This window comes from Lycium ferocissimum, chromosome 6 (assembly GCF_029784015.1).
Source record: "Lycium ferocissimum isolate CSIRO_LF1 chromosome 6, AGI_CSIRO_Lferr_CH_V1, whole genome shotgun sequence".
NCBI classification, from domain to species: Eukaryota; Viridiplantae; Streptophyta; class Magnoliopsida; order Solanales; family Solanaceae; genus Lycium; species Lycium ferocissimum.
The window spans coordinates 26,812,508-26,822,824 of NC_081347.1; positions in this window are offsets into that span (position 1 = coordinate 26,812,508).

The following is a 10,317-nucleotide window of genomic DNA, read 5'->3' on the forward strand; positions in this document are numbered from 1 at the left end:
GCTTTTATTTGGCTCTCATGCATGCTTTATGTATATGTATGTATTTTCTCACACCGAGTCGCGCTATAGTCGGCCGGGTACGGCACCTATTGTGCAACCACTGATCAGTTGGTATTACACACCGAGTCCCGAAAGGGGTGGCCGTTACACACCGAGTCCCGAAAGGGCCGGGTACGTTACACACCGAGTCCTGAAAAGGCCGGGTACGTTATGATGATGATATTATATATATGTATGTAAGAAAAAGTTTTTTTTTAAAAAAGCTGAGCATGCATGACATCCGCCTTATGAGGCATCCAGATGTACAGGTTATCTCTCTTATTCCATATTACCTTCCATATTTATATTATGTTGTTATTCATGCCTTACATGCTCGCACATTTTTCGTACCGACGTCCCTTTTGTGGGACGCCGCGCTCATGCCCGCGAGTAGGCGGGGGAGACGGATCGGACCCGTAGGTGTTCTATCGCAAATTCTCGGGAGCACTCCAGTTACTTCGGAGCTGCAGTCTATTTGGTATTGTCCTTATGATCATTTGTATTCCATGTAGAGGCTCGTAGACGTGTATGTACAGTTAGATGTTTGTAGCTCCACCGCTTCATATTATGGTATAACATATTGGTGGCCTTGTCGGCCTTATTTTGAGCTCTTGACACTTTACTGTTAGCCTTGCCGGCTTTATGATATACGCTGTGTTGTGGCGACCTTGTCGGTCTGCATATGTACATATGTGCTGAATGATCGGATATTCCTATGTTGGGCCTTTTTTGCGTGCAGGTGTTCTTTGAGTTATGGGTTATAATGTTCAAAGTAACGGATAAGTCAGGTGGTTCCCGGCCTACGGGTCGGAACCCGTCATACTCCTGGTAGGGGTGTAACACATCTGATAAGTTGACTCTATGCTTTTGTTCATTTTTCTGATTGGTATTGTTAATATTTCCAACAATTTGAAAGCGATTTATTTTATACAATATTCATCAGTAGCATATGGAGAGGTAAAATAATTCTATACATATTTTGGTGATGAAAGGTAAAATACTTTTATTTTCTCTCAAAGAACATGGTCATGAAAAAAAAAATGAGAAATCTGTTTTGTCTAAAAAAGTGAGAAATTTTGACATGAATAATTTTGAGTAAGCAGATGATATAATTGTTGAGGTCATTCCTCAAATGAATCTTGTGGCTAATGCAGGAGATGGAGTGTTAGACTCTTGTGCTACTAAGCAGATTTATGCTAACAAAGTTTATTTTGTGTCACCCAAGTTGAAGAAGAATGATTCTTTTATGGAGTTCTTCTTAAACTTGTATTTGGAAAAAAATGGAGTGAACGTTTTATTTGAGTATGATAATGTCGTGTCAACCTAAATAATTTTTTTTTTGAGCAATGAATATTGTAACCATAGTTTATTTGTGCCTAATATTTTTCAAGTTATAGATGAAAATGTTGGGACTTGATTAATCCTTTTTATTTATGGGAGTTCTCAGAGGTATACATATTTTGAAAGATAATTAAGATGACAACACTTGTACTTTGTTTACTTGACTAATTATTTTGACTTATGGCATGTTAGACTTGGATATGTCAGATTCTCCTTTTATTGAGAAAATGTAAGGTTAAGTTTTTTCTTATGTTGAGAAAATAATGTCAAGATTCATATTATTAAATTTAAATTTTTGTGATTTAAATGGCTTTTATTGTTCAAAATGGTCAAACCTTGAATAGTAATTACAGTATATGGTCTTAATGTGGTCAAACGGTTACTTGGAATTAAGGTGATTGAATGACTATTATCATGGTGAAGAATGTTACTTGGATTGCATACTTTATGTGGCTATTAACTTTTCCTATAATCAGTTGGAGGGATCTACACCTATATTATTTATATTTTTCAAAGTTCTTTTCTTTGGCGAGAAAACATATTAAGGCAATTCTTATTTTGTCTCTAAGACATTTTGGTGTATAAAATTGTGTGCCACAATAATCTTTTTTTTTTTTTAAAAAAAAGAGAGGATAGGATACCTTACGGGACTGGAAAAATCTCTTTTGAATTTTGAAAATATTATTTCTTAGACTGAAATATTTAAAAGTGTGGGGGTGTCTTGTAATGTTATGCTACTCGATTTTGAAGAGAGAAAAAATAATAGCTGAATTTATCATGGAATATGAGTTTGTATTAGTAAATTGACTGGCAATGAGGTTGAGTGGTTACAAAACCTCTGGATGAGTTTTCTGTTACGAATTAAACCGACACTTCTGCGTCGATGAATTGTTATTGTCAAGTCGTAATAGCCATGGAAAAAGATAAATCTTGTGATTGGATGATGATTAATAAAGAACAATTTGTTTGAGACAACATTGTGAATGTAGTGCTAAAAAGAAATTCTGGCAAGTATTCTAATATTTATTTCAAAACATTTGTTGCTTATCATGATAATGAAAATCGATCGAATGGGTGTTATATATATCTAAAGGAACTCATGTATGTGTTGAAGCATGACATTCTAATATTAAATAATAATGTTAAATTAAAGCACATTATTTTAGTGCGTATGAATTGACAAGAAATAGGTTAATTATTCCCGATTTATCAAAGCTGTGAGCTTTTGATTGAAGGAAAATATTGGCTTCATACAACACTCTTGTTCGTGAGGTAATTTTATTACTGCGATGTTCACTTCGAAATCGTTGTTTAATTTCATGTGCAGTTAGCTTCGTCAAATAACTTTTGGGGACATGCTAATTATAACAATAATGGAAATGATGGGCAGTGAGACTAGCTATGAGACAGAGTAAGATTTGAACGGACACAAACCCGAGACAACAATAATTTTCTATGGAAATGGGAATTGTCATATTTCATTGGAAAGACAACGACAATTTCAAAGTGCAAGAAAAGAAAGTGACAAAAATCGGATTCTATTTTCTTACAACTCCACTCTTATTTATTTATGAATCTACCCTTGTGTTTCTTATTAAATACTGGTGATATAAGTGATTTGGGTAGATATCAATTTTAATGTGATCTTAAAATGCATACTAAATGTTGGACTAGCATATATCATACGCTTGTGATTATTTGTGATCTCATCACAAATAAAAAATAAATATGTTGCGTGTAAAATCATGTGGAGTTTAATTTCAAGTTGTGAAATGATATGAATTATTTAAATTGGGAGGATCATAGCTACACTTGAAAGTTGTTATACAATTTTTTGACCGTGTTGATAAATAATATTAACATTTAAATATTATTTTAAGGTTGGTGAACGTTTATGATAATTTTAATATCTCTTGTGAAGTATGTTCGATAACTGAAAATGTGAATTTTCTAGACTTTAAGAGATCATTTATAATGAAATACTCTCAATTATGTTTATATTGCCAAGCCTATTGATTTGTGATAGGTAGGCCAGGTCATGTTAATATTGCTTCTGTTTAAAGACTTAGAAATATGGATTAATTCGTGAGATGAATGTTGATGAATTTTCTAAGTGCCCAATTTGTGTAGAAGCAAAACATAGCAAAAGGCCTTATAAGACTATCACTAGTAGCAAAAAAAAGTTGGTTGAACTAGTGCATTTGAACTTGTCTGATTTCAAGAACATAGTTAGTAGAGGTGGAAAAATATATTACATCTTTTTTGTGGATGTCAAGGTGATGAAGAATTGAAATATCAACGGATATCAAGGTAGAAGTTTTATGCAAGCTATGTTGTGAGTTGAAAAGGTAATTTTTTTTTTCTACCTATCAATCTCAAGAGATGAAAAGGTAAGATTATCTTTTACCTAAAAATTCTTTATTAATGTATGATACATTTTCACGAGTTCAAAATAGTGGGGATTGATGAAATGGGAAAAAAATATTCATCATAAAAAATGTGATTTGGATATTTGAGAATGCTTTAAAAAGAATATTGCAAGTGCATATATTAGTCTTGAAATAATTCACATGTTGTTATTTGTATATGATGATTTTTATCTTTAATATTGGCAGAAGTGCCATAGTGGGGGAACAAGCTACACTAGTTTCTTTACATTTTGACTCACATGGGGCAATTGAAATTGCTAAGAGTAGTGTGTACAATTGAAAAAAGGGACACATTTGCATTAAACACGATGTTGTCAAGCAATTGTTGAAGCTCGGTGTTAATTCCTTGAGATTTTAAAGGTCCGAGAGAAAAAAAAAAATTGGCAGATCCTTTAACCAAAGATTTTGCAAAGAAAATAATCCTTGAAACATCGAGGGGGATAGGGCTAAAGCCCATGAATTAAGGTAATATGGTGGATACCCGTTTGTGATCAAATAAAGCCATATAGGCCGTCAATATACACTAAATTTCCTATCCCTATGGCGTGTGGTAGTGTTTTGCGAGGTTGAGTTTTACTCTTAATCCATAGCCCGTTGTGGGATGCATTTGAGATGCACTTGATGGATTTACTTTATTTTTACTCTTAATGGTTTCATAACCCGTTACGGTGGTGCTATTGAGAAGCACTGGATGGATTCATCGCTTGATATGAGAAAGGTTGAGCTTATTTTGCTCTTAATGATTCCATTGTTTTATGGTAGTCTCTATTGAAGATAGACTTAATGGAATACCTACGTGAATGTAAAGGTTTAGCCGCCTTTTATGAAAAACTTAGTTGTTTTTCTAGAGCATTCATGAGACCTGAAGTTTGGTGCATAGCCATAAAAGCACTGTGTTAGTAGCGCAGAGTTTGCATAAATTAAGGATATAATATGTGTTATGGGAGTCTCAACTTATGTCCATTCGGTTTAAAAGTACTTCACTTTGTGAATATTAGTTGTTGCCTCATTTCACTACGAGTCAATTCAAATTGAAAGATATTGACACTTAAGTACATGTTCCTTCCTTTTATCAAGAATTGTTCTTACTCTTTATCTTTGCATTAGTGGCGAATTGTTGAAATAACTCTGTGTAATGCAAAGAATGAATAAATTATCCTTCTCCTCTTCAATTCTCTTTTTATTGACTAATTCATTGGATGGTTTAAATGACCAGGTTAACGGTCATTAAGTCCTCTATAATGACCGGGTTAATGACTCATTAAGTCCTTCTTTGACTCTTCAAATTTCCAGCCTACATAAACTCATCTTCTTGGTTAATTGGTGACACGAGAAAAATTTCTCCTCATTTTCTCCTCTTGAGTTGTTTTAAGGCAAGCGGTTTTGTGCAATTCAAACTTCCACCACTAGTGCACGTGTTTGGAAGTGCTATGGAACTAGGGAGTGACGGCCAGGGCTAAAGTTGCCACGGTCGGTCGAATCACTTTCAAGGCAGTGGCTTGCCACGACGCACCGTTCTTATGATAACTTGATTCTATCCTTTTGTTCCTTTTTTTGATTGATATTGTTAATATTTCCAACATTGATGACAGAATTAAGGCTTAGTCTAATGTTCATGAACTTCATGACATGAAATAATAAGCAACTTGAGATTAGTTCCATTTTAGTGCACCTAGCTACTAGTAAATTGTCACGACCCAAACCGATGAGTCGTGACGAGTGTCTGACCTCTAGCGACCAAACACCCTTAAACACGTATCTGAACCATATTGAACATCAAGGGCCCATAAATGGCATAAACTAATCTCATAAAAGGGAAACATCAAAACTCCGTACAATGCGCGCGTATATACACACATACAACTCGAAGAAACATGGCAAGCCGACTAGCCGCTACATATCTGTACACAAAGAATGGGGCCGACAAGGCTACATCATCCGACTAATACATCTGTTGTCCTGAGACCTCTGTGGAACGAAAGCCGTAGAAAGGACCGGACAGGCCCCGTCATACCTATGTACGTACATCCAAAAAGGCTGTGCATACCAAAATAAGTAACTGTACTTCCGGATCAATGGAGCGCATCGACCAGCTGCGGATAGAAGTCTACTAAGCCGGACCACTGTTGGGTCTGCCGAACCCCGGGCACGAACGCGGCCCCGAGCACCCGGGAGTCGATGCGAATAATGTGCGAGTATGAAAGGCATAAGAACAATCATGTACATATAAGAATCATGAATAAAAATACGAACTCGTATCTTTTGCCAAGTAACCGTACGCATGTATTTGTGTGAACTAGTATCTATATGTATACGCATAAACACTCGTATAACTGACTATGCCTCTGTGGGCGCACAATATGCATGCTCTCAATGATAATCATGCTCCTATAAATATAGGTCATAGTTGTCACGACCCGACTAGGGCCATGACGAGTACCTGGGGCTGACCACCGAGCACCACTCATTCTATTACTCATCCTGCGTTCATTCATATTTCTCATGCTCGTAATCAAAAGAAAACTATTTTCATTTGAAACATATTCACTTTATATGCATAAGCCCTTCGGCTATCAATATATATATATATATATGTATGTATGTATACACACGATGAGAACTGTGAGACCATATCACCCACACTACGTATCTACGAGCCTCTACTAGAGTACTAGACATATGGACGGGATAGGATCCCGTCATGCCCAAAATATATATACACACAAAAGAATAGTCAATGGCACCTCCGGGAAAATGGAGTGCTCTCCGAATCGACTAATAGCTCCTACGAGGTACGGATCACCTCTTGTCTACTGTGGGCATGAACACGCGTCCAAAGAAAACGGACGTCGGTACGAACATTGTACCGAGTATGTAAGGCATAAACAACAATAATACGTCAATGAAATGATAAGCATCAAATGAGGAGCAATGCTCAGAATCATGTCAATTATAAAAGAAATAATGCATGTTGGCTTACTTCATAATCATCATCATATCATGTATGCGTATATGTATAAAGTTCGCCCGACCATATAGGTACGGTGTGATAATCGTAGCCCGCGTCCGGTGCCTCCCGCGTCCGGGGGTACCATCTCATGCCGCCCGCCAGTGGTGTACGCCCATGCCATCTAGACATGGTGTATCTGCCGCCCCGCCTTAGCGGTGTCCGCGCCGGCCATATAGCGCGGTGTAACATCATATACTCATCATAATGCATGCATAGAAACTCAAAGACACTTATACTTTATCGGGGTGACATAAGGTCGTGAGCCCCCGATCCCATTATGAAGCCTTTATAAGCATTCTGCCTCACCTTGAAGGAATTAGCATATAAGGTGAGTGTATACAATAAACCACATCAATGGATCATAGTTAACATCATTAGCTTTATAGGAACATCATGTCATGAACTCTAGAATCTTTAGACTTAAGCTCATCATCATCATTATCGTGCTTATAATGTATCTCTTATCTCGTATGGCTATTTATGAACATAGACTCTTAGTTTTTCGGAATATAGGAAGTTCTTGAGGAAGGAGGAAAATCATGCCATAAGATTCATGCCTTAGAAAGAAGGGACTAGCCTTGCATACCTTTTTCGTTTAACTATTCTATCGCTTGCTCGTCCTCCTTCAATGCCCACGTTTCTACCTTCAAGAGAATTCGCATTAACGTTAGCTAATCGATTACATGAACGTGCTTACTAATGCTAGAGAAAATTGGGCAGCATTTCTTTTGTTTATACAACCTTCCTCATATTCCATATCAACTCCCAAACATTCATAACATCATCCACAATACTGTAAGCAACAATCATCATTTATCTACATTATCCACGTTTCACAATTTCACTTCAATTCCTCCATAATCATGGTCATAGTTCACTTATTACGTTCTCTTACGTATAATGTTTATCTCATGTTCTAAATGTCATTCATAACATACAATTATAACATCTCAATAATCATGATTCAATCCAAGCTATTACTCAACAATGACACTATTCTTACATTCATGACCCATTTCCTATTTCCTTTTACAATCCAAGTGTTTCAACTTTCTAACACCTCAAACAACATGAGAATACCATAAAACTTACCTTAGATAATGGAAGAATAAGCCTTGAGTGGAAATACTTTTTCTTACACCAAAACCCTAGTTCACTTCCATAGGAATTTCTTGGTTTGGATGAACTTCAATTCTTTTCATACACTTAATTTGTTGGTTTGATGAAGTTGATCATAAATTTCTCTTGGGTTCTTCTGGATGAAGGGTGGAGAGGGTTCTAGAGTGTTCTAGAGAGAAGGAGTGTGAAAATGAAATGAATTAATAAACTTGGGTCCCCTTTTTCATAACTTAAAATCTGATCCGTCGGGACATTATACGGACACTTATATGGTCCGTATAAACTTATACGGTCCGTATAAGTGACCGTGAAATCACCTCATCATTATCTCAATTCTGTGACCATTATACGGCACATTATACGGTCCGTATAAGTGACCGTATAATCCCTCCAGTGAGGGACCTTCACTGCGACGTATTTTGCGGACCATTATGCGACCGTATAACATTATACGGACCGTATAATCGTCCGTATAACCCATCTTTTCTCTGATCTTGTTCTTGTCGCTTCTTTTGATCTCCAATCCTTATGGAACCTTCTTAACACTTGTTTAACACTTCATTAACAATCTAAGGGACGTTATAACTCTTCTCCCAAACATCATTAAGTCCTCATTAATTCGATACTCGTAATTCTTGCCCGACGCACAACATATACCTTACTTTCCTTAGCAACTTTTGTCTCCTACTTCAAATGTTTTTGAAGTCTCATTTAGAGTCATCAAATGGTATTTCTTACTTATCAAAACATCATATACCTCGTGCCCTTCGTTAGTCTATTCACTATACGTTAACAGGAAATTTTCGAGGTGTAACAATAGTCTTTGAGGAACGTTCAGCCCGATCCATATCCCATATAATAGTAATGCCGAGGAACATACGGCTCGATCCATATATCATATAATAATAATGCCGAGGAACATACGGCCCGATCCATATATCATATGATAATAATGCCGAGGAACGTACGACCCGATCCATATATCATATAATAATAATGCCGAGTAACGTACGGCCCGATCCATATATCATCATCAAGATACACCAGCTGATCAGGTGGTAATGCGTATATAACGCCTACCCATTTTCCATACCCCATATACACCTAAAACTTGCGTATGTAACGCCTTCTGGTCATGGGTCAGAATACATATATATGAATGAATGTAATGCATGAATAACTGTATACATAAAGCTGGACCCGTGAACAGAAGGAGCAATCATAAACGGGGTACATGAACATCAAAAGGCGATACTCCTCTATGCTTCTAAGAGTAGAGTAATATGGAAGCTCGCTTACTCGTTTGTTGGTTCATATCGTAAGATCATGCCAAAAGAAGGAAAGGGTAGCCTTAACATACCTTGAAGTATACCCAATCATCCAACTTCTACCTCTCGAACTTGTAAGTCTACAATCAAGATAACGTAAGCCTTAATCAGACTATTCACCTCGCTTACTAATCATTTTAAATACAAATAGAGCTTGACAAATTATGGGCAACATTTCCCTTATAAGCTTAACAACCCTTCAACTTCTCATTCGATCCAACATCAACTACAATACCCACAACAACAATGACAACACATATATATATCAAAATATACTTAAACCCATTTCCAATCATCTCTCAAAATAACCCCAAATCACTATATTACCCTTCATCAACTTACCACTTCCATAAGTTTCCTCTCTCTACTTAAAATCACTAAAACTCTTGATAATAAACTCAAATACAAGGGTAGAAATCATTCACATATCTTGAGGGCCTAAGATTCCAGTTAATCACTTCAACTCCAACTTCCTAAGCTTCATGACCTTGAAGAAACCTAGAATCAACCTTAACTCTTTACAAGCTTGGGTTTACGGGGTTCGGATCTTTGATCTTCACTAATATGATAGAAAATATTGGGAGAGAATATACTAGGGTTTTCTCTAATTTGGAAGAAAGAAAATATGAAATAGGGTCGTGAACCACATATTTATACTCGGAATTAAAAAGGATACAACAGTGCGGTTCGACGAGCGGGTCGACGGTCTATCGACTTGCTCCGTCGACTTGCGCCTACAGATGCAAGGCTGCAGAACCCTGTCGACGCCGCACAACGACGGTCCGTCGACCATGTCGATGGCCTGTTGACGATGACTGGTGTTTGCAGATTTTCTCAGATTCAGCTCAGATCGTGTCGATTCGATTCGTTCAACTTCTAATCCTGCAAATTGTCAGGAATACCTGCTGGTACCCTTGTACACGGGTGTAACGGCCCATTTGGTCGTTTAGCACTTTTAGGCCTAATATTCCTAAAACACCCTTTTCGTGGTCTAATCTTGCTGTCTATAGTCTGCGATAACGGGTGATTCGGTTATTTAATTGACGAGTTT